The 21,477-nt window shown below is 42.1% G+C and overlaps 4 non-coding genes across 4 annotated transcripts; all 4 read left to right on the top strand.

Moving 5' to 3' along the window:
- Positions 1-3,762: 3,762 nt before the first annotated feature.
- Positions 3,763-3,835, top strand: TRNAN-AUU (transfer RNA asparagine (anticodon AUU)). Its single transcript has one exon. It is a non-coding gene; the product is annotated as a tRNA-Asn (tRNA).
- Positions 3,836-6,555: 2,720 nt separating this feature from the next.
- Positions 6,556-6,628, top strand: TRNAN-AUU (transfer RNA asparagine (anticodon AUU)). Its single transcript has one exon. It is a non-coding gene; the product is annotated as a tRNA-Asn (tRNA).
- A 4,186-nt stretch (positions 6,629-10,814) lies between these two features.
- TRNAH-AUG (transfer RNA histidin (anticodon AUG)) lies at positions 10,815-10,887 on the top strand. Its single transcript has one exon. It is a non-coding gene; the product is annotated as a tRNA-His (tRNA).
- Positions 10,888-11,990: 1,103 nt separating this feature from the next.
- TRNAH-AUG (transfer RNA histidin (anticodon AUG)) lies at positions 11,991-12,063 on the top strand. Its single transcript has one exon. It is a non-coding gene; the product is annotated as a tRNA-His (tRNA).
- Positions 12,064-21,477: the final 9,414 nt, after the last annotated feature.

Here is a 21,477-nt window from a genome sequence, read left to right as displayed (position 1 = left end):
ACCCGGAAGAGGTGTTGTGGGGTCTCAGATGTAGCGTAAAAAGTCAAAACGTTTCCACAATATGTGACAACCATTTAAATTCTGAGCTTCCGTGGCTCAATATTAGCGCGTTCAACTGTTAGTCGAAAGGCTGGTGGTTCAAGCCCACCCGGAAGAGGTGTTGTGGGGTCTCAGATGTAGCGTAAAAAGTCAAAACGTTTCCACAATATGTGACAACCATTTAAATTCTGAGCTTCCGTGGCTCAATGGTTAGCGAATTCGGCTGTTAACCAATAGGTTGGTGGTTCGAGCCCACCCGGGAGCGGTGTTTTGGGATCTCAAATGTAACGTTGAAAGCCAAAATGTTTCCACAATACCTGACGACCATTTAATTTTTGGGCTTCCGTGGCGCAATGGTCAGCGCGTTCAGCTGTTAACCGAAAGGTTGGTGGTTCGAGCCCATCCGGGAGCGGTGTTGTGACGTCTCAGATGTAACGTAAAATGTCATAACTTATCCACAATACCTGACAACCATTTACTTTCTGAGCTTCCGTGGCTCAAAGGTTAGCGCGTTCGGCTGTTAACCAATAGGTGTGTGGTTCGAGCCCATCCGGGAGCGGTGTTGTGACGTCTCAGATGAGACGTAAAAAGTCAAGGTTTTTTCCACAACACCTGACGACCATTTAATTTTTGGGCTTCCGTGGCGCAATGGTTAGCGCGTTCGGCTGTTAACCAATAGGTTGGTGGTTCGAGCCCATCCGGGAGCGGTGTTGTGACGTCTCAGATGTAACGAAAAATGTCAGAGTTTTTCCACAATACCTGACGAACATTTAATTTTTGGGCTTCCGTGGCGCAATGATTAGCGCGTTCAGCTGTTAATCGAATGGTTGAAGGTTCGAGCCCACCCGGGAGAGGTGTTGTGGGGTCTCAGATGTAGCGTAAAATGTCAAAACTTTTCCACAATACGTGACAACCATTTTATTTCTGAGCTTCCGTGGCTCAAAGGTTAGCGCGTTCGGCTGTTAACCAATAGGTGTGTGGTTCGAGCCCATCCGGGAGCGGTGTTGTGACGTCTCAGATGTGACGTAAAAAGTCAAGGTTTTTTCCACAACACCTGACGACCATTTAATTTTTGGGCTTCCCTGGCGCAATGGTTAGCGCGTTCGGCTGTTAACCAATAGGTTGGTGGTTTGAGCCCATCCGGGAGCGGTGTTGTGAGGTCTCAGATGTAACGTAAAATGTCAGAGTTTTTCCACAATACCTGACGAACATTTAATTTTTGGGCTTCCGTGGCGCAATGATTAGAGCGTTCAGCTTTTAACCGAAAGGTTGGTGGCTCGAGCCCATCCGGGAGCGGTGTTGTGACGTCTCAGATGTAACGAAAAATGTCAGAGTTTTTCCACAATACCTGACGAACATTTAATTTTTGGGCTTCCGTGGCGCAAATATTAGCGCGTTCAACTGTTAATCGAAAGGCTGGTGGTTCAAGCCCACCCGGAAGAGGTGTTGTGGGGTCTCAGATGTAGCGTAAAAAGTCAAAACGTTTCCACAATATGTGACAACCATTTAAATTCTGAGCTTCCGTGGCTCAATGGTTAGCGAATTCGGCTGTTAACCAATAGGTTGGTGGTTCGAGCCCACCCGGGAGCGGTGTTTTGGGATCTCAAATGTAACGTTGAAAGCCAAAATGTTTCCACAATACCTGACGACCATTTAATTTTTGGGCTTCCGTGGCGCAATGGTCAGCCCGTTCAGCTGTTAACCGAAAGGTTGGTGGTTCGAGCCCATCCGGGAGCGGCGTTGTGACGTCTCAGATGTAACGTAAAATGTCAGAGTTTTTCCACAATACCTGACGAACATTTAATTTTTGGGCTTCCTTGGCGCAATGGTCAGCCCGTTCAGCTGTTAACCGAAAGGTTGGTGGTTCGAGCCCATCCGGGAGCGGCGTTGTGACGTCTCAGATGTAACGTAAAATGTCAGAGTTTTTCCACAATACCTGACGAACATTTAATTTTTGGGCTTCCTTGGCGCAATGGTTAGCGCGTTCGGCTGTTAACCGAAAGGTTGGTGGTTCGAGCCCAACCGGAAGAGGTGTTGTAGGGTCTCAGATGTAACGTAAAAAGTCATAACTTATCCACAATACCTGACAACCATTTACTTTCTGAGCTTCCGTGGCTCAAAGGTTAGCGCGTTCGGCTGTTAACCAATAGGTGTGTGGTTCGAGCCCATCCGGGAGCGGTGTTGTGACGTCTCAGATGAGACGTAAAAAGTCAAGGTTTTTTCCACAACACCTGACGACCATTTAATTTTTGGGCTTCCGTGGCGCAATGGTTAGCGCGTTCGGCTGTTAACCAATAGGTTGGTGGTTCGAGCCCATCCGGGAGCGGTGTTGTGACGTCTCAGATGTAACGAAAAATGTCAGAGTTTTTCCACAATACCTGACGAACATTTAATTTTTGGGCTTCCGTGGCGCAATGATTAGCGCGTTCAGCTGTTAATCGAATGGTTGAAGGTTCGAGCCCACCCGGGAGAGGTGTTGTGGGGTCTCAGATGTAGCGTAAAATGTCAAAACGTTTCCACAATACGTGACAACCATTTTATTTCTGAGCTTCCGTGGCTCAATGGTTAGCGCGTTCGGCTGTTAACCAATAGGTTGGTGGTTCGAACCCATCCGGGAGCGGTGTTGTGACGTCTCAGATGTGACGTAAAAAGTCAAGGTTTTTTCCACAACACCTGACGACCATTTAATTTATGGGCTTCCGTGGCGCAATGGTTAGCGCGTTCGGCTGTTAACCAATAGGTTGGTGGTTTGAGCCCATCCGGGAGCGGTGTTGTGACGTCTCAGATGTAACGAAAAATGTCAGAGTTTTTCCACAATACCTGACGAAAATTTAATTTTTGGGCTTCCGTGGCGCAATTATTAGCGCGTTCAACTGTTAATCGAAAGGCTGGTGGTTCAAGCCCACCCGGAAGAGGTGTTGTGGGGTCTCAGATGTAGCGTAAAAAGTCAAAACGTTTCCACAATATGTGACAACCATTTAAATTCTGAGCTTCCGTGGCTCAATGGTTAGCGAATTCGGCTGTTAACCAATAGGTTGGTGGTTCGAGCCCACTCGGGAGCGGTGTTGTGGGATCTCAAATGTAACGTAAAAAGCCAAAGTTTTTCCACAATACCTGACGACCATTTAATTCTTGGGCTTCCGATGCGCAATGGTTAGGGCGTTCGGCTGTTAACCAATAGGTTGGTGGTTCGAGCCCACCCGGGAGCGGTGTTGTGAGTTCTCAGATGTGACGTAAAAAGTCAAGGATTTTCCACAATACCTGACGACCATTTAATATTTGGGCTTCCGTTGCGCAATGGTTAGCGCGTTCGGCTGTTAACCAATAGGTTGATGGTTCGAGCCCATCCGGGAGCGGTGTTGTGAGGTCGCAGATGTGACGTAAAGAGTCAAGGATTTTCCACAATACCTGACGACCATTTAATATTTGGGCTTCCGTTGCGCAATGGTTAGCGCGTTCGGCTGTTAACCAATAGGTTGATGGTTCGAGCCCACCCGGGAGCGGTATTGTGAGGTCGCAGATGTGACGTAAAAAGTCAAGGATTTTCCACAATAACTGACGCCCTTTTAATATTTGGCTTCCGTTGCGCAATGGTTAGCGCGTTCGGCTGTTAACCGAAAGGTTGGTGGTTCGAGCCCACCCGGGAGCGTTGTTGTGGGATCTCTAATGTGACGTAAAAAGCCAAAGTTCTTCCACAATACCTGACGACCATTTAAATTTTGGGCTTCCGTGGCGCAATGGTTAGCGTGTCCAGCTATTAATCGAAAGGTTGGTGGTTCGAGCCCACCCGGGAGCGGTGTTGTGGGATCTCAAATGTAACGTAGAAAGCCAAAGTTTTTCCACAATAACTGACGAACATTTAATTTTTGGGCTTCCGTGGCGCAATGGCTAGCGCGTTCAGCAGTTAACCAATAGGTTGGTGGTTCGAGCCCACCCGGGAGCGGTGTTGTGGGATCTCAAATGTAACGTAAAAAGCCAAAGTTTTTCCACAATACCTGACGACCATTTAATTCTTGGGCTTCCGTTGCGCAATGGTTAGCGCGTTCGGTTGTTAACCAATAGGTTGGTGGTTCGAGCCCACCCGGGAGCGGTGTTGTGAGGTCTCAGATGTGACGTAAAAAGTCAAGGATTTTCCACAATACCTGACGACCATTTAATATTTGGGCTTCCGTTGCGCAATAATTTGCGCGTCCAGCTGTTAATCGAAAGGTTGGTGGTTCGAGCCCACCCGGGAGCGGTGTTTTGGGATCTCAAATGTAACGTAAATAGCCAAAGTTTTTCCACAATACCTGACGACCATTTAATTTTTGGGCGTCCGTGGCGAATGGTTAGCGCGTTCGGCTGTTAACCGAAAGGTTGGTGGTTCGAGCCCATCCGGGAGCGGTGTTGTGAGGTCTCAGATGTAGCGTGAAAAGTCAAACTTTTTCCATAATACGTGATAACCATTTATTTCCTGAGCTTCCGTGGCGCAATGGTTAGCGCGTTCGGCTGTTAACCTATAGGTTGGTGGTTCGAGCCCATCCGGGAGAAGTGTTGTGACGTCTCAGATGTAACGTAAAATGTCAGAGTTTTTCCACAATACCTGACGAACATTTAATTTTCGGGCTTCCGTGGCGCAATGGTCAGCCCGTTCAGCTGTTAACCGAAAGGTTGGTGGTTCGAGCCCATCCGGGAGCGGCGTTGTGACGTCTCAGATGTAACGTAAAATGTCAGAGTTTTTCCACAATACCTGACGAACATTTAATTTTTGGGCTTCCTTGGCGCAATGGTTAGCGCGTTCGGCTGTTAACCGAAAGGTTGGTGGTTCGAGCCCAACCGGAAGAGGTGTTGTAGGGTCTCAGATGTAACGTAAAAAGTCATAACTTATCCACAATACCTGACAACCATTTACTTTCTGAGCTTCCGTGGCTCAAAGGTTAGCGCGTTCGGCTGTTAACCAATAGGTGTGTGGTTCGAGCCCATCCGGGAGCGGTGTTGTGACGTCTCAGATGAGACGTAAAAAGTCAAGGTTTTTTCCACAACACCTGACGACCATTTAATTTTTGGGCTTCCGTGGCGCAATGGTTAGCGCGTTCGGCTGTTAACCAATAGGTTGGTGGTTCGAGCCCATCCGGGAGCGGTGTTGTGACGTCTCAGATGTAACGAAAAATGTCAGAGTTTTTCCACAATACCTGACGAACATTTAATTTTTGGGCTTCCGTGGCGCAATGATTAGCGCGTTCAGCTGTTAATCGAATGGTTGAAGGTTCGAGCCCACCCGGGAGAGGTGTTGTGGGGTCTCAGATGTAGCGTAAAATGTCAAAACGTTTCCACAATACGTGACAACCATTTTATTTCTGAGCTTCCGTGGCTCAATGGTTAGCGCGTTCGGCTGTTAACCAATAGGTTGGTGGTTCGAACCCATCCGGGAGCGGTGTTGTGACGTCTCAGATGTGACGTAAAAAGTCAAGGTTTTTTCCACAACACCTGACGACCATTTAATTTATGGGCTTCCGTGGCGCAATGGTTAGCGCGTTCGGCTGTTAACCAATAGGTTGGTGGTTTGAGCCCATCCGGGAGCGGTGTTGTGACGTCTCAGATGTAACGAAAAATGTCAGAGTTTTTCCACAATACCTGACGAAAATTTAATTTTTGGGCTTCCGTGGCGCAATTATTAGCGCGTTCAACTGTTAATCGAAAGGCTGGTGGTTCAAGCCCACCCGGAAGAGGTGTTGTGGGGTCTCAGATGTAGCGTAAAAAGTCAAAACGTTTCCACAATATGTGACAACCATTTAAATTCTGAGCTTCCGTGGCTCAATGGTTAGCGAATTCGGCTGTTAACCAATAGGTTGGTGGTTCGAGCCCACTCGGGAGCGGTGTTGTGGGATCTCAAATGTAACGTAAAAAGCCAAAGTTTTTCCACAATACCTGACGACCATTTAATTCTTGGGCTTCCGATGCGCAATGGTTAGGGCGTTCGGCTGTTAACCAATAGGTTGGTGGTTCGAGCCCACCCGGGAGCGGTGTTGTGAGTTCTCAGATGTGACGTAAAAAGTCAAGGATTTTCCACAATACCTGACGACCATTTAATATTTGGGCTTCCGTTGCGCAATGGTTAGCGCGTTCGGCTGTTAACCAATAGGTTGATGGTTCGAGCCCATCCGGGAGCGGTGTTGTGAGGTCGCAGATGTGACGTAAAGAGTCAAGGATTTTCCACAATACCTGACGACCATTTAATATTTGGGCTTCCGTTGCGCAATGGTTAGCGCGTTCGGCTGTTAACCAATAGGTTGATGGTTCGAGCCCACCCGGGAGCGGTGTTGTGAGGTCGCAGATGTGACGTAAAAAGTCAAGGATTTTCCACAATAACTGACGCCCTTTTAATATTTTGCTTCCGTTGCGCAATGGTTAGCGCGTTCGGCTGTTAACCGAAAGGTTGGTGGTTCGAGCCCACCCGGGAGCGTTGTTGTGGGATCTCTAATGTGACGTAAAAAGCCAAAGTTCTTCCACAATACCTGACGACCATTTAAATTTTGGGCTTCCGTGGCGCAATGGTTAGCGTGTCCAGCTATTAATCGAAAGGTTGGTGGTTCGAGCCCACCCGGGAGCGGTGTTGTGGGATCTCAAATGTAACGTAGAAAGCCAAAGTTTTTCCACAATAACTGACGAACATTTAATTTTTGGGCTTCCGTGGCGCAATGGCTAGCGCGTTCAGCAGTTAACCAATAGGTTGGTGGTTCGAGCCCACCCGGGAGCGGTGTTGTGGGATCTCAAATGTAACGTAAAAAGCCAAAGTTTTTCCACAATACCTGACGACCATTTAATTCTTGGGCGTCCGTTGCGCAATGGTTAGCGCGTTCGGTTGTTAACCAATAGGTTGGTGGTTCGAGCCCACCCGGGAGCGGTGTTGTGAGGTCTCAGATGTGACGTAAAAAGTCAAGGATTTTCCACAATACCTGACGACCATTTAATATTTGGGCTTCCGTTGCGCAATAATTTGCGCGTCCAGCTGTTAATCGAAAGGTTGGTGGTTCGAGCCCACCCGGGAGCGGTGTTTTGGGATCTCAAATGTAACGTAAATAGCCAAAGTTTTTCCACAATACCTGACGACCATTTAATTTTTGGGCGTCCGTGGCGAATGGTTAGCGCGTTCGGCTGTTAACCGAAAGGTTGGTGGTTCGAGCCCATCCGGGAGCGGTGTTGTGAGGTCTCAGATGTAGCGTGAAAAGTCAAACTTTTTCCATAATACGTGATAACCATTTATTTCCTGAGCTTCCGTGGCGCAATGGTTAGCGCGTTCGGCTGTTAACCTATAGGTTGGTGGTTCGAGCCCATCCGGGAGAAGTGTTGTGACGTCTCAGATGTAACGTAAAATGTCAGAGTTTTTCCACAATACCTGACGAACATTTAATTTTCGGGCTTCCGTGGCTCAATGGTTAGCGCGTTCGGCTGTTAATCGAACGGTTGGTGGTTCGAGCCCATCCGGGAGCGGTGTTGTTACGTCTCAGATGTAGCGTGAAAAGTCAAACTTTTTCCATAATACGTGATAACCATTTATTTTCTGAGCTTCCGTGGCTCAATTGTTAGCGTGTTCGGCTGTTAACCAATAGGTTGGTGGTTCGAGCCCACCCGGGAGCGGTGTTTTGGGATCTCAAATGTAACGTAAATAGCCAAAGTTTTTCCACAATACCTGACGACCATTTAATTTTTGGGCGTCCGAGGCGCAATGGTTAGCGCGTTCGGCTGTTAACCGAAAGGTTGGTGGTTCGAGCACATCCGGGAGCGGTGTTGTGGGATCTCTAATGTAACGTAAAAACCCAAAGTTTTTCCACAATACCTTACGACCATTTAATTTTTGGGCGTCCGTGGCGCAATGGTTAGCGCGTTCGGCTGTTAACCGAGAGGTTGATGGTTCGAGCCCATCCGGGAGCGGTGTTGTGACGTCTCAGATGTTACGTAAAATGTCAGAGTTTTTCCACAATACCTGACGAACATTTCATTTTTGGGCTTCCGTGGCGCAATAATTTGCGCGTCCAGCTGTTAATCGAAAGGTTGGTGGTTCGAGCCCACCCGGGAGCGGTGTTTTGGGATCTCAAATGTAACGTAAATAGCCAAAGTTTTTCCACAATACCTGACGACCATTTAATTTTTGGGCGTCCGTGGCGAATGGTTAGCGCGTTCGGCTGTTAACCGAAAGGTTGGTGGTTCGAGCCCATCCGGGAGCGGTGTTGTGAGGTCTCAGATGTAGCGTGAAAAGTCAAACTTTTTCCATAATACGTGATAACCATTTATTTCCTGAGCTTCCGTGGCTCAATGGTTAGCGCGTTCGGCTGTTAACCTATAGGTTGGTGGTTCGAGCCCATCCGGGAGAAGTGTTGTGACGTCTCAGATGTAACGTAAAATGTCAGAGTTTTTCCACAATACCTGACGAACATTTAATTTTCGGGCTTCCGTGGCTCAATGGTTAGCGCGTTCGGCTGTTAATCGAACGGTTGGTGGTTCGAGCCCATCCGAGAGCGGTGTTGTGAGGTCTCAGATGTAGCGTGAAAAGTCAAACTTTTTCCATAATACGTGATAACCATTTTTTTTCTGAGCTTCCGTGGCTCAATTGTTAGCGCGTTCGGCTGTTAACCAATAGGTTGGTGGTTCGAGCCCACCCGGGAGCGGTGTTTTGGGATCTCAAATGTAACGTAAATAGCCAAAGTTTTTCCACAATACCTGACGAAAATTTAATTTTTGGGCGTCCGTGGCGCGATGGTTAGCGCGTTCGGCTGTTAACCGAAAGGTTGGTGGTTCGAGCCCATCCGGGAGCGGTGTTGTGTGGTCTCAGATGTGACGTAAAAAGTCAGAGCTTTTCCACAATACCTGACGAACATTTAATTTCTGTGCTTCCGTGGCGCAATGGTTAGCGCGCTCAACTGTTATTCAAAAGGTTGGTGGTTCGAGCGTACCCGGGAGCGGTGTTGTGATGTCTCAGATGTGACGTAAAAAGTCGAGGTTTTTCCACAATACCTGACGACCATTTAATATTTGGGCTTCCGTGGCGCAATGGTTAGCGCGTTCGGCTGTTAACCGAAAGGTTAGTGGTTCGAGCCCACCCGAAAGCGGTGTTGTGAGGTCTCAGATGTAACGTAAAATGTCATAGTTTTTCCACAATAACTGACGAACATTTAATATTTGGGCTTCCGTGGCGCAATGGTTAGCGCGTTCGGCTGTTAACCGAAAGGTTGGTGGTTCGAGCACATCCGGGAGCGGTGTTGTGAGGTCTCAGATGTGAAGTAAAAAGTCAAAGTTTTACCTCAATACCTGACGACCATTTAATATTTGGGCTTCCGTTGCGCTATGGTTAGCGCGTTCGGCTGTTAACCGAAAGGTTGGTGGTTCGAGCCCACCCGGCAGCGGTGTTGTGGGATCTCTAATGTAACGTAAAAAACCAAAGTTTTTCCACAATACCTGACGACCATTTAATTTTTGGGCGTCCGTGGCGAATGGTTAGCGCGTTCGGCTGTTAACCGAAAGGTTGGTGGTTCGAGCCCGTCCGGGAGCGGTGTTGTGAGGTCTCAGATGTAGCGTGAAAAGTCAAACTTTTTCCATAATACGTGATAACCATTTATTTTCTGAGCTTCCGTGGCTCAATTGTTAGCGCGTTCGGCTGTTAACCAATAGGTTGGTGGTTCGAGCCCACCCGGGAGCGGTGTTGTGGGATCTCTAATGTAACGTAAAAACCCAAAGTTTTTCCACAATACCTTACGACCATTTAATTTTTGGGCGTCCGTGGCGCAATGGTTAGCGCGTTCGGCTGTTAACCGAGAGGTTGATGGTTCGAGCCCATCCGGGAGCGGTGTTGTGACGTCTCAGATGTTACGTAAAATGTCAGAGTTTTTCCACAATACCTGACGAACATTTCATTTTTGGGCTTCCGTGGCGCAATAATTTGCGCGTCCAGCTGTTAATCGAAAGGTTGGTGGTTCGAGCCCACCCGGGAGCGGTGTTTTGGGATCTCAAATGTAACGTAAATAGCCAAAGTTTTTCCACAATACCTGACGACCATTTAATTTTTGGGCGTCCGTGGCGAATGGTTAGCGCGTTCGGCTGTTAACCGAAAGGTTGGTGGTTCGAGCCCATCCGGGAGCGGTGTTGTGAGGTCTCAGATGTAGCGTGAAAAGTCAAACTTTTTCCATAATACGTGATAACCATTTATTTCCTGAGCTTCCGTGGCTCAATGGTTAGCGCGTTCGGCTGTTAACCTATAGGTTGGTGGTTCGAGCCCATCCGGGAGAAGTGTTGTGACGTCTCAGATGTAACGTAAAATGTCAGAGTTTTTCCACAATACCTGACGAACATTTAATTTTCGGGCTTCCGTGGCTCAATGGTTAGCGCGTTCGGCTGTTAATCGAACGGTTGGTGGTTCGAGCCCATCCGTGAGCGGTGTTGTGAGGTCTCAGATGTAGCGTGAAAAGTCAAACTTTTTCCATAATACGTGATAACCATTTATTTTCTGAGCTTCCGTGGCTCAATTGTTAGCGCGTTCGTCTGTTAACCAATAGGTTGGTGGTTCGAGCCCACCCGGGGGCGGTGTTTTGGGATCTCATATGTAACGTAAATAGCCAAAGTTTTTCCACAATACCTGACGAAAATTTAATTTTTGGGCGTCCGTGGCGCAATGGTTAGCGCGTTCGGCTGTTAACCGAAAGGTTGGTGGTTCGAGCCCATCCGGGAGCGGTGTTGTGAGGTCTCAGATGTGAAGTAAAAAGTCAAAGTTTTACCTCAATACCTGACGACCATTTAATATTTGGGCTTCCGTTGCGCATTGGTTAGCGCGTTCGGCTATGAACCGAAAGGTTGGTGGTTCGTGCCCATCCGGGAGCGGTGTTGTGAGGTCTCAGATGTGACGTAAAAAGTCAGAGCTTTTCCACAATACCTGACGAACATTTAATTTCTGTGCTTCCGTGGCGCAATGGTTAGCGCGCTCAACTGTTATTCAAAAGGTTGGTGGTTCGAGCGTACCCGGGAGAGGTGTTGTGATGTCTCAGATGTGACGTAAAAAGTCGAGGTTTTTCCACAATACCTGACGACCATTTAATATTTGGGCTTCCGTGGCGCAATGGTTAGCGCGTTCGGCTGTTAACCGAAAGGTTAGTGGTTCGAGCCCACCCGAAAGCGGTGTTGTGAGGTCTCAGATGTAACGTAAAATGTCATAGTTTTTCCACAATAACTGACGAACATTTAATATTTGGGCTTCCGTGGCGCAATGGTTAGCGCGTTCGGCTGTTAACCGAAAGGTTGGTGGTTCGAGCACATCCGGGAGCGGTGTTGTGAGGTCTCAGATGTGAAGTAAAAAGTCAAAGTTTTACCTCAATACCTGACGACCATTTAATATTTGGGCTTCCGTTGCGCTATGGTTAGCGCGTTCGGCTGTTAACCGAAAGGTTGGTGGTTCGAGCCCACCCGGGAGCGGTGTTGTGGGATCTCTAATGTAACGTAAAAAACCAAGGTTTTTCCACAATACCTGACGACCATTTAATTTTTGGGCGTCCGTGGCGAATGGTTAGCGCGTTCGGCTGTTAACCGAAAGGTTGTGTGGTTCGAGCCCATCCGGGAGCGGTGTTGTGAGGTCTCAGATGTAGCGTGAAAAGTCAAACTTTTTCCATAATACGATGATAACCATTTATTTTCTGAGCTTCCGTGGCTCAATTGTTAGCGCGTTCGGCTGTTAACCAATAGGTTGGTGGTTCGAGCCCACCCGGGAGCGGTGTTTTGGGATCTCAAATGTAACGTAAATAGCCGAAGTTTTTCCACAATACCTGACGACCATTTAATTTTTGGGCGTCCGTGGCGAATGGTTAGCGCGTTCGGCTGTTAACCGAAAGGTTGGTGGTTCGAGCCCATCCGGGAGCGGTGTTGTGAGGTCTCAGATGTGAAGTAAAAAGTCAAAGTTTTACCTCAATACCTGACGACCATTTAATATTTGGGCTTCCGTTGCGCATTGGTTAGCGCGTTCGGCTATGAACCGAAAGGTTGGTGGTTCGTGCCCATCCGGGAGCGGTGTTGTGAGGTCTCAGATGTGACGTAAAAAGTCAGAGCTTTTCCACAATACCTGACGAACATTTAATTTCTGTGCTTCCGTGGCGCAATGGTTAGCGCGCTCAACTGTTATTCAAAAGGTTGGTGGTTCGAGCGTACCCGGGAGCGGTGTTGTGATGTCTCAGATGTGACGTAAAAAGTCGAGGTTTTTCCACAATACCTGACGACCATTTAATATTTGGGCTTCCGTGGCGCAATGGTTAGCGCGTTCGGCTGTTAACCGAAAGGTTAGTGGTTCGAGCCCACCCGAAAGCGGTGTTGTGAGGTCTCAGATGTAACGTAAAATGTCATAGTTTTTCCACAATAACTGACGAACATTTAATATTTGGGCTTCCGTGGCGCAATGGTTAGCGCGTTCGGCTGTTAACCGAAAGGTTGGTGGTTCGAGCACATCCGGGAGCGGTGTTGTGAGGTCTCAGATGTGAAGTAAAAAGTCAAAGTTTTACCTCAATACCTGACGACCATTTAATATTTGGGCTTCCGTTGCGCTATGGTTAGCGCGTTCGGCTGTTAACCGAAAGGTTGGTGGTTCGAGCCCACCCGGGAGCGGTGTTGTGGGATCTCTAATGTAACGTAAAAAACCAAAGTTTTTCCACAATACCTGACGACCATTTAATTTTTGGGCGTCCGTGGCGAATGGTTAGCGCGTTCGGCTGTTAACCGAAAGGTTGGTGGTTCGAGCCCATCCGGGAGCGGTGTTGTGAGGTCTCAGATGTAGCGTGAAAAGTCAAACTTTTTCCATAATACGTGATAACCATTTATTTTCTGAGCTTCCGTGGCTCAATTTTTAGCGCGTTCGGCTGTTAACCAATAGGTTGGTGGTTCGAGCCCACCCGGGAGCGGTGTTTTGGGATCTCAAATGTAACGTAAATAGCCGAAGTCTTTCCACAATACCTGACGACCATTTAATTTTTGGGCGTCCGTGGCGAATGGTTAGCGCGTTCGGCTGTTAACCGAAAGGTTGGTGGTTCGAGCCCATCCGGGAGCGGTGTTGTGAGGTCTCAGATGTAGCGTGAAAAGTCAAACTTTTTCCATAATACGTGATAACCATTTATTTTCTCAGCTTCCGTGGCTCAATGGTTAGCGCGTTCGGCTCTTAACCAATAGGTTGGTGGTTCGAGCCCATCCGGGAGAAGTGTTGTGACGTCTCAGATGTAACGTAAAATGTCAGAGTTTTTCCACAATCCCTGACGAACATTTAATTTTCGGGCTTTCGTGGCTCAATGGTTAGCGCGTTCGGCTGTTAATCGAACGGTTGGTGGTTCGAGCCCATCCGGGAGCGGTGTTGTGAGGTCTTAGATGTAGCGTGAAAAGTCAAACTTTTTCCATAATACGTGATAACCATTTATTTTCTGAGCTTCCGTGGCTCAATTGTTAGCGCGTTCGGCTGTTAACCAATAGGTTGGTGGTTCGAGCCCACCCGGGAGCGGTGTTTTGGGATCTCAAATGTAACGTAAATAGCCAAAATTTTTCCACAATACCTGACGACCATTTAATATTTGGGCTTCCGTTGCGCAATGGTTAGCGCGTTCGGCTGTTAACCGAAAGGTTGGTGGTTCGAGCCCACCCGGGAGCGGTGTTGTGGGATCTCTAATGTAACGTAAAAACCTAAAGTTTTTCCACACTGAAACCATTATTTTTATACTTTTTGCTTTAATTCAAGCAAATGTAACGATATTCAATCAAAAAACTTAAAATTCATATACTTAATGGCAGTGTGTAGCCATCTTTGATCTACTTGTTTATTTATTTTTTTATTTATATATTTATTTATTCCTGATTTTGATTGTTTTATTTAAAGAAAAACAATAACTCGTTCATATTTTATATTAAACGAAGTAAAAAAGTCATGCTTTACAAAAGATATTAAACTATATCCATGTATTTGCAAAACTTTATTTAAATTTTAATTTATATTATTTTTTTTACGGTTATTCTCTTTTAATGTTCTTTATCTAATTTTGTTGTCCAATTGACGTTAATCTTAAGAAATTTAAGGAGGGCAATAAGTCGCTTGAAGACTTGGTCCCTCCTCATGAGCTTTTGTACTAAACTATGCCAAATAAACTTTGAAACTTTGAAAACTGTTAAAATTCAATTTTTCAATAAGAAATCGTTGTCACGGATTTTGTATCTTGAAGAAGAAATACATGCGATTTTTTCGGTACACTTTTGAATGCATTTTTTTCTGGAGAAATTTTTGACCGAATTCAGCTTAATTCCCTATAAAACACTCATTGAAAGTGATTTCATCTCGATTGAACAATAATTAAAAATTTACCTCGATTTTTAATAACATTTTCAAAATCGACGTTTCACGGCCAAAGAAGCATACTTTGAGTAATTCTTCACTATTTTCAAATATGTTCACTGAAACCATTATTTTTATACTTTTTGCTTTAATTCAAGCAAATGTAACGATATTCAATCAAAAAACTGTTAAAATTAAATTTTTCAATAAGAAATCGTTGTCACGGATTTTGTATCTTGAAGAAGAAAAACATGCGATTTTTTCGGTACTTTTTTGAATGCATTTTTTTCTGGAGAAATTTTTGACCGAATTCAGCTTAATTCCCTATAAAACACTCATTAAAAATGATTTTATCTCGATTGAACAATAAATAAAAATGTACCTCGATTTTTAATAACATTTTCAAAATCGACGTTTCACGGCCAAAGAAGCATACTTTGAGTTTTTCTTCACTATTTTCAAATATGTTCACTGAAACCATTATTTTTATACTTTTTGCTTTAATTCAAGCAATTGTAACGATATTCAATCAAAAAACTGTTAAAATTAAATTTTTCAATAAGAAATCGTTGTCACGGATTTTGTATCTTGAAGAAGAAAAACATGCGATTTTTTCGGTACTTTTTTGAATGCATTTTTTTCTGGAGAAATTTTTGACCGAATTCAGCTTAATTCCCTATAAAACACTCATTAAAAATGATTTTATCTCGATTGAACAATAAATAAAAATGTACCTCGATTTTTAATAACATTTTCAAAATCGACGTTTCACGGCCAAAGAAGCATATTTTGAGTATTTCTTCACTATTTTCAAATATAACCGCTGAAACCATTATTTTTATACTTTTTGCTTTAATTCAAGCAAATGTAACGATATTCATTCAAAAAACTGTTAAAATTCAATTTTTCAATAAGAAATCGTTGTCACGGATTTTGTATCTTGAAGAAGAAAAACATGCGATTTTTTCGGTACACTTTTGAATGCATTTTTTTCTGGAGAAATTTTTGACCGAATTCAGCTTAATTCCCTATAAAACACTCATTGAAAGTGATTTCATCTCGATTGAACAATAATTAAAAATTTACCTCGATTTTTAATAACATTTTCAAAATCGACGTTTCACGGCCAAAGAAGCATACTTTGAGTAATTCTTCACTATTTTCAAATATATTCATTGAAACCATTATTTTTATACTTTTTGCTTTAATTCAAGCAATGTAACGATATTCATTCAAAAAACTGTTAAAATTCAATTTTCAATAAGAAATCGTATTCACGGATTTTGTGTCTTGAAGAAGAAAAACCTGCGATTTTTTCGGTACTTTTTTGAATGCATTTTTTTCTGGAGAAATTTTTGACCGAATTCAGCTTAATTCCCTATAAAACACTCATTGAAAGTGGTGGTTCGAGCCCACCCGGGACCGGTGTTGTGGGATCTCAAATGTAACGTAAAAACCAAAGTTTTTCCACAATACCTGACAACCATTTAATTTTTGGGTTTCCGTGCCGCTTTGGTTAGCGCGTTCGGCTATGAACCGAAAGGTTGGTGGTTCGTGCCCATCCGGGAGCGGTGTTGTGAGGTCTCAGATGTGACGTAAAAAGTCAGAGTTTTTCCACAATACCTGACGAACATTTAATTTCTGTGCTTCCGTGGCGCAATGGTTAGCGCGCTCAACTGTTATTCAAAAGGTTGGTGGTTCGAGCGTACCCATGAGCGGTGTTGTGATGTCTCAGATGTGAAGTAAAAAGTCGAGGTTTTTCCACAATACCTGACGACCATTTAATATTTGGGCTTCCGTGGCGCAATGGTTAGCGCGTTCGGCTGTTAACCGAAAGGTTGGTGGTTCGAGCCCACCCGAAAGCGGTGTTGTGAGGTCTCAGATGTAACGTAAAATGTCATAGTTTTTCCACAATAACTGACGAACATTTAATATCTGGGCTTCCGTGGCGCAATGGTTAGCGCGTTCGGCTGTTAACCGAAAGGTTGGTGGTTCGCGCCCATCCGGGAGCGGTGTTGTGGGATCTCTAATGTAACGTAAAAACCCAAAGTTTTTCCACACTGAAACCATTATTTTTATACTTTTTGCTTTAATTCAAGCAAATGTAACGATATTCAATCAAAAAACTTAAAATTCATATACTTAATGGCAGTGTGTAGCCATCTTTGATCTACTTGTTTATTTATTTTTTTATTTATATATTTATTTATTCCTGATTTTGATTGTTTTATTCAAAGAAAAACAATAACTCGTTCCTATTTTATATTAAACGAAGTAAAAAAGTCATGCTTTACAAAAGATATTAAACTATATCCATGTATTTGCAAAACTTTATTTAAATTTTAATTTATATTATTTTTTTATGGTTATTCTCTTTTAATGTTCTTTATCTAATTTTGTTGTCCAATTGACGTTAATCTTAAGAAATTTAAGGAGGGAAATAAGTCGCTTGAAGACTTGGTCCCTCCTCATGAGCTTTTGTACTAAACTATGCCAAATAAACTTTGAAACTTTGAAACTTTGAAAACTGTTAAAATTCAATTTTTCAATAAGAAATCGTTGTCACGGATTTTGTATCTTGAAGAAGAAAAACATGCGATTTTTTCGGTACTTTTTTGAATGCATTTTTTTCTGGAGAAATTTTTGACCGAATTCAGCTTAATTTCCTATAAAACACTCATTAAAAGTGATTTCATCTCGATAGAACAATAAATAAAAATGTACCTCGATTTTTAATAACATTTTCGAAATCGACGTTTCACGGCCAAAGAAGCATACTTTGAGTTTTTTTTTTTTTTTTTTTATAAGTTTCAAAGTTTCAAAGTTTATTTGGCATAGTTTAGTACAAAAGCTCATGAGGAGGGACCAAGTCTTCAAGCGACTTATTGCCCTCCTTAAATTTCTTAAGATTAACGTCAATTGGACAACAAAATTAGATAAAGAACATTAAAAGAGAATAACCATAAAAAAATATAAATTAAAATTTAAATAAAGTTTTGCAAATACATGAATATAGTTTAATATCTTTTGTAAAGCATGACTTTTTTACTTCGTTTAATATAAAATATAAAAGAGTTGTTTTTCTTTAAATAAAACAATCAAAATCAGGAATAAATAAATATATAAATAAAAAAATAAATAAACAAATAGATCAAAGATGGCTACACACTGCCGTTAAGTATATGAATTTTAAGTTTTTTTTTAACTAAAGCCAAGGATTTGGTATCACATATAAGTAAATAAATTTGGTTGTATAGTTTTACTCCTACATAAAAGATTCAGTTTAGCTTTTTTGAAGTTTTGCATTGGGGGCATTCTAAAATATTGTTTGTTCTTGTTAATATGTTAGAGGATGTTGTATTAAATAGTTTATGTACACCATTAATATTTTTATGAATAAATATTAGATTATTATACTTAATAATTTGAAATATGTCTAACGTTTTACTTTTTGCATATAATATTTTTGTATGTGATAACCAGTTCACGTTATAAATACTTCTGAGAACTCTTTTTTGCAGGATATTGATTCTGTTTAAGTTGTGTTGAGAGGTATTACCCCACGCGACCAAGCCGTATATCAATAAGGAATAGAACATACTATAGTATAGTTCGAATAGAATACATCTTGGGAATAACATACTACCTTGTTTGATAAGATAGGATGTGTTAGATCATTTTTTCCAAAGATAATTTATATGCTCATTCCAATTTACTTGATGGTCAAACCATATCCCCAGGTACTTATACGTATATACTCGATTTATAGCTGTACCACCAATTTCTATCTTACAGATAGTGTCCTCTATTCTTTTCCCATGGTTGGCGAAAACAATATATTCTGTTTTTAATTTGTTCAATTTTAGACCGTTTTCTTCTAGCCAAGAGTTTATAATTTGTAAATACGTGTTTCCTTGCAATATTAAAGCAGGTAAGTGCTTATTTTCCAATAGTAAAATTGTGTCATCTGCATAAGGACGAAGAAGCTCTTTGGGTAGCTTTTCTACTATATCGTTAATATATAGATTAAAAAGCAGTGGGGATAATACCGAACCTTGAGGGACACCGATAGTTATGTCCAGCGAATCTGATATATTATTATTTAATTTGGTTGAGCATTTCCGATTTGAGAGGTAACTTGATATCCATTTCAGAGACAGTCCTCTTATACCCAGTCGATCCAGTTTATCTAATAGTCTTTTATGAGGCACACTATCGAAAGCTTTTTCAAGGTCAAGAAAAATCCCTAGGCAATACCATGACTTGTCAAGTGCATTCAAAATTGACTTATATAAGTTACTAATGGCTAGCTCGGTACTACTATCTTTACGAAACCCAAATTGGTTTGTCGATAAGATATTGTATTTATCACAAAAAGAGCTCAGCCTATTTAAAAAAAGTTTGTCATAAATTTTAGCAAATGTCGAGAGTACAGATATAGGTCTATAGTTACTAAGGATAAGAGGATCACATTTTTTTAAAATTGGTGTTATCATTGCATGTTTTAGCCGTCCAGGATAAACTCCTGTGGCGAACGAGAGGTTGATTAGGAAGACAAGGGGACCTATTAAACAGTTTGCTACAAATTTTAAGGGTTTGGGGTGTATTTCATCTTTTCCTGGTGCAGATGATTGAGGTAGACCGTCAATTACATTCTTTACCTCAAGTTCAAAAGTTTTAAATAGGGCAAAGGTTGATGGGTTTGATTTAAACATAAGCGGTACGTTAAAATTTCGGGTTGAATCAATAACTGTTGTAAAATGTATATTAATAGCGTTAGGTTTGATACTACCAGGAATCTTCGAATTCGATTTTAGCCTGCCGGTTGTTTCATTTATTATTTTCCACTTGGATTTATTTGATGTGGCCTTAGATATCTTATTTCTAATGTATGTACTTCTAGCATTTCGTATTTGGTTATTTAAAGAATTTCTGTAGGTGGTATATTCCTTATGGTTTTCTATGGTAGGTTTTTTCCTGTAAATTTTAAACAGTTTTCTTTTGATTCTAATTGATTGTTTTATGTTTTCTGTAATCCAGGATTCGGGGGAAAATTTTATAGTTTTAATTTTGAAACTATTGTTATAGGCGGCGGTTATCTTGTCTTCAAAGAAGTTATAAGCAAGGTCTGAGTCTTTCTGGCTGTACAGATCAGTCCAATTATTATTACTGACAATGTTGGCAAATTTTAAAAGATTTGCTTGACTTAGGTCTCTGATTTGCTGGGATTTCCCGGTTGTGACTTTATCATAAGTAAGGAGGATGGGTAGGTGGTCTGAGACATCAATATCACTAAATATTTCAGCATTGGCCTGAGCGCTCGTAAATATATTGTCTATGCAACTCGAGGTACTTAAGGTTACCCTAGTTGCGGCATAAATCATTCTCTTGAGACCGTAGCTAGAATAGAGATCTATTATAGATTGTGGGCAGGGAGTATCTGAATTAAAATCGAAATTAAAGTCTCCAAGTACTGTTTTGTTAACTTTGCAGTTGCCTGCAGTGCATAAAACAGATTCGCAAGTCATTATGAATGTGTCAAAATTTGAAGAATGTGGTCGATATATAATAACAAAAACGTCCCCTGTGTCTTGCAATTTTATACCATAACTCTCAATATCGCTATTAAATACGCAAGTTCCCTCTAAAATAGAGAAATTTATGTCCTTATGTACATAAAACCCACACCGCCTCCTCGTCTGTTTCCAATACCAGTAAAAAGATAGTTTGGGATGTAGACAGAATAATTATTCTGGAACCATGTTTCAGTTAGAGCATAAATGTCAATTTTTATCTTTGCATAGTGGCTAACAAGGCTAGGGAAATTTAAATTCGCACTTTTTATATTGGCATAAACAGATTTCATTACAGGTTAAAAAATGTGGATTAAATTCGAAAGGCTTTGTTTTATGCGGTTTTAGTGTTTTATTTGAACTCTGAGCTTAGTTTCGTTAAAATGGTAAATGTTATGTTCAAATTCCACAGTAAAATTAGTTTTAAATTTGGCGTGTTCTTTCCCCTTTTCTCTAACAAAATTTCTTAAGTGATACCTTGCAAGTTCCTGTCGTATTGTAAAGTCATGCGATATATAGATTTTTGAACCTCTTAATTTATAAGCATTTTTTAGAATTATAGATTCAAGTTCGGCATTATTTAGCTTTAAGATTATTCGACGGTTTTCGCCTCTCCTAGACACTTGATATGAGAAAATTTTAAAATCAATTCCTAATAACTCCTTAAGTACAGTGTTGACTTCCTTGGCCAGATTATTTCTATCTTCACCTGTTTTTTCTGGTAGACCTGTTATTACTATATTATTTTTGCGATTGTCAGTTTCAAGAATATCAAGTTGTTTTTGTAATTCCTGGATCTCCTTATTTTTCTGATCTAGCTTCCCATTTACCTCTTCAGCGAAAGCCCCTGTTTCAAATTCTAAGGTGTCTATTTTCTCGGCCTGTTTTTCTAGCTTTTCAATTCTCAATTCATGCTCGTTTACTTTCTGACATATTTTATCTATCTTAATATTAGTATCTGAAATTTTACTATTGATAGCTTCAATTTTTTTAACAACTTCAGTATTGTCATTCCTAGCCTCTGTCCTCATTTTTTGTAATTCGGATAGGATTGTTTGGGTATCAGCCATAGTTACGGTGGATGGATAAGTTCTTTGTGAGAGCACCAGTGAAAGATAATTGTGTAAAAAATAGATACTATACTACCTGAAAGATAGAATACAGTTAGTCCTTGTTCACAGTGGCTGGTGCTCTGAAGTGTGAAAAATTGAGATTCCAAATTTTTCGTCGGTTGCTGATAAGATAAGAGATATTCGATTTTATTTTTTATATAGCGGGCGTTGAATGTTTCACGAAAGTACGTTGGTCTTGAATTTACACGCCAGTTTTTTTAGGTTGCGACGCAATAACAGAAGATTTTTTAACACGGTTTGCTAGTTACTCGTTTTTGATGGGGTCGGATTTGGCAACAAAACTAATCGATCACGAGCGAAAGCGAACTGACTTCTCACAAGTAGGGCACAACAGAAAGATAGCAATAATCACGGTAGTGGGAGCGTCGAGAATGCAGTTAGATCTTGTTACCAGTGACTGAAGCTCCAAAGCGTTGAG

The sequence above is a fragment of the Phalangium opilio genome, unplaced genomic scaffold (genome assembly GCF_054372755.1).
Source record: "Phalangium opilio isolate 3A_F unplaced genomic scaffold, DU_Popi_V2 ptg000329l_1, whole genome shotgun sequence".
NCBI lineage: Eukaryota > Metazoa > Arthropoda > Arachnida > Opiliones > Phalangiidae > Phalangium > Phalangium opilio.
This window is presented reverse-complemented; position numbering and strand designations above follow the sequence as displayed.